At 29.4% G+C, this 3,967-nt stretch overlaps 1 long non-coding RNA gene across 1 annotated transcript; it reads left to right on the forward strand.

The window, feature by feature from the left end:
• The first annotated feature begins 1,096 nt into the window (after positions 1-1,096).
• On the forward strand, positions 1,097-3,381 carry LOC145103132 (uncharacterized). The gene is made up of 2 exons (XR_013706380.1): positions 1,097-1,488; positions 2,964-3,381. It is a non-coding gene; the product is annotated as an uncharacterized LOC145103132 (long non-coding RNA).
• Positions 3,382-3,967: the final 586 nt, after the last annotated feature.

Below are 3,967 nucleotides of genomic sequence, written 5' to 3' on the forward strand. Positions count from 1 at the left end.
AAATAAAAATTAATTGCCCAAAATTTATTAAATGGAAATTAATTAAAAATAAATAAATTATGATTCATTTATTCGAATTGAAAGATATTTGGAATAATCTTCCTATCTTCCTATTCTAATAAAAGAATATGTTTATTCTCCTTTTGTCATGTGTCACTCTATTAGGCTACCTAATTAATATCATGTCACTTGTCAACGTATTGATTCTCCATTTCAAATTTCAAATTTTAAAATTTTCCACTCTAATTAAATTAAATTAATAACATTTTAATAAAAATTAAAATAACACTAATATAGATTATAAGGTCATGTATTTATTTAAATCAGTGATTATAATTTTATATAACTAACAATTATCTCTTAATTAACAATTTATTTAAAATAATTGATGAATAATTTTAATTTTTTTACTATGAAAATTTAATTAATTATATAACCATGGTTTCCACGAGTTATAAACTAGTTTAATGATAAATAAGAACAAAGAGTTATGGATCTTTTGGAGGATTTAAATAATAAGGATAGAGTTAGCTTATTATTGTTTAAAGAATAAATTACACGAATGGTCCCTATGGTTTGGGGTAATTTGCATGTTTGGTCCTGAACTTATTTTTTTAACTCACAAGGTCCCTACTGTTTGTTTTTGTTGCACGTTTGGTCCCTGTGTTACCTAAAAATACTATTTTACCCTTGATTTTTTAATTTATTTTAAGGTGGAGTAGGTAAGGTAATGTAATGTGAGGTGGAGGTGGGGTTGTGGATGTGTTTATTTAAATAAATTAAAAAATCAAGGGTAAAATAATATTTTTAAGTAAGACAGAGACTAAGCGCGCAACATAAACAAATAGTAGGGACCTTCCGAGTTAAAAAAATAAGCTAGAGATCAAACGTGCAAATTACTCAAAACTATAGGGACCATTCGTGTAATTTACTCTTGTTTTTATGCCACTTGAAAGAAATAAAAGATATGCCACTTGAAAGAAATAAAAGATAATGGGCTTTAATGTAAATATTAATAAAGTAAAAGATATGGTCCTTTAGTGTAAGTATTAATAAAGTAAACATAAACAAGTCAAAATTTAGGCTTTTATTTTGGTTCTTGTGGTCCGATCCAAAAAAAAAAAGTGTTCGTGTGTGCTTATTGCGGCCCGATGATCAGTTATTTCCGCAGTTTGCGGGTACGATGATCAGAAAAGAAAGAGGACCATCGTGGTCTCTATTTGTGTTGGTATGTGAGAACCAAACCATGAGAAAGGAGAATGCGATAGCGTGACAGAGAACTGAGACAAATTTAATGAATGAGGAAGAAGGAAGACGAAGGCAGCATCTTGCTGCTGCTGCCGAGGTTCTGATGATGCAGGGGAGGCAACGCCGCTGCAGGGGACGGCGATAGGAGATCTGCCGGCGCCGGTGGTGGTCGTGGGTGGTCATTAAGCTTGGGACATCACCAATTCTCACCCACATCTTCCACTTTGACAGAAATCAAAGGTAATCCTTAACCCTAGTTCAAATTGATGAATGTAGGTATGAAATTAAGAAATACGTGTCGGAATTGGGTATGGATTATTGGAATGCTTATGATAATGAATTCAAAAGACACTAAAGATCAATTATATGTTGAATATGGCTTGAATGCTATTGGAAACTCTTAGATCGATGTTGAAATTAGGTATTTATAATTGAGTTGCTTCACATGATGAGTTCAAAAAGATTAAAAGAACCAAGTATATGTGCTAGATGAATTGGGAACTTGTATATGCAAATTGATTAAAGTCAAGATTAGTAATATACACTTTATGTTGAGTTTATGCTCATCAAAATATTGATCTAAAATAGAAAATTAGCTTAAGTTTATAACTTTTAATTTTTGAGTAGTTACAAACTTGGTTTGGAATTAGACTGATATGTAATTTTTGATATGCTTATGCAAGAAATGATGGAGTATGTGTAATGGAAATTGAATGATATGGAATGAAATAGGGAAGGTATTTATATTATGATTCAAAACATTTTGGTAAGAATCATATGGAAAATAACAAGCTTTATAACAGTTTCTATTTTTGGAAACTTTAACGGATCAAAATGCCAAAAATGGCATAAATGATGCAAATAAGAGATGTTTTGGCATGTAATCATTGGTATTGACTTATAATCATGTTATGACTTGAAAAACACACAAAATTCATCATAAAACTCAAGAAAATCACTTTTAGGCAAAGTAGGATGCTTAAATAAGAAAAATGTCAAAAAGTGTCTAAATGAAAGTTGGTTCAATGATGTGTTGGACTTAGTGACAAGTCTAAAAAACTAAAAGAATGTGTTTAAGCTAAAGTAACAACTATTAAAGCACTAAAAAGCAAGAAAATGGCTAATTGGACAAAAACGGAAAAAATGTCCAAAAATGAATATTATGCTCTTACGAAGCACATGTAATTACTGAAATGGATATGAGATGATATGGAAATGAATAGAGTGTAATAGTCATGTTATAGTTTCAAGATTCAAGAAAAGTATGAAAATAATGTAATACAGTTAAATAGCCGAAATATGGAAAAATGCTTAAAATGGCTTTAGAACTTTATGAGACTTATTTGGCTATTGAAATATGTTTGGAATAATGTTAGAATGACTAGATTGATAACCAATATATAATTATAAGATTTGAAGCAATTTGCTAAAATAAAGTAAGTTGCTATTAATAAAAAATGAGATTGAAATGACATGTGATACTTGGAAACCGTTAGAATGTGATTAATTTAGTACTATGATGAGATTAAAGTATATGATGTTTCGTAATAGTTTGAGTATGTCCTGATGTTTTATTTTGGGTTGATTTTTATATCCGTTTTGCTTAAAGGTCATGCTGAAATTTCAATAGAAGTGTTAGAATATTTTTGGACAATGGACCTTATTGACTCTGCTTTTTTCACCATTTGCTTGATCTGCACAAACGCTTCTTTAAGATACTACAAGTTCAAGTGTGCGTAGCAATTCAAGGACTCTTTTGACGAGAGCTTGTGACTCTATTTCAAAGCATCTCATCCAAGATTACATTATTGATAATGCAATCTTTGGTGCCGAGCATTTTCAAAGAAGTTTTTCGTAGAAGTTTCGGTTCATTGCAACAGTATACATCTACAATATGGCAAGTAGCATATGGGAACACGACACGTGTGTTGGATAAGTGCTTGAATACATCATAAAGAACTTCACATGAAAGTCTTCGACACTTCTATTATGGTATTATTAAGTTGTATATAGATGAATATTTATACTAACCAACAACCAAATATATTCAAATTTTGTAAGATTACACACTAGAATCGGAGGACCTAAAACGTTACCTATTACTAGTACCACACAATGATATTTGAAATGGTATATTCATAAGATTTATGGTTCTGGGCATCAGGCATGCATACTATGGTGTCGCTGATTTAAACAATAACCAAAATGTTATCTTCCCATCACTACTATTCGACACAAATTTCTTGGAAAAGCACCCAAAAAGTTCATCTAGTTTGAACAGAGAATAATATAAGCATGTGTACTATCTTCCAATGTAAAGTGTCTTGACAAATCGAATGAACCTCTGCTCAAAGACGGAACCCTTAAGGGCTAGGAGGGGTCATAGCTAATTGTCCCCTTGTTTTTCAGCCTATATATATATATATATATATATATATATATATATATATATATATATATATATATATATATATATATATATATATATATATATATAAGGTTAAGTTCAAATGAAAACACTATTTAATGTGAGAACGTGAGAACACTACTTTATGTTACTATTCTACTATGAATTTAATATGTATAGTATTGTAGTAGTTATAATATGAATATATTCAATTTTATATTGCTATTCTACTATAAAATTATATATATATATATATATATATATATATATATATATATATATATATATATATATATATATATATAGTAATTT

The sequence above is a fragment of the Lactuca serriola genome, chromosome 4, assembly GCF_051521515.1.
Source record: "Lactuca serriola cultivar US96UC23 chromosome 4, Lser_US96UC23_V15, whole genome shotgun sequence".
Classification (NCBI taxonomy): Eukaryota; Viridiplantae; Streptophyta; class Magnoliopsida; order Asterales; family Asteraceae; genus Lactuca; species Lactuca serriola.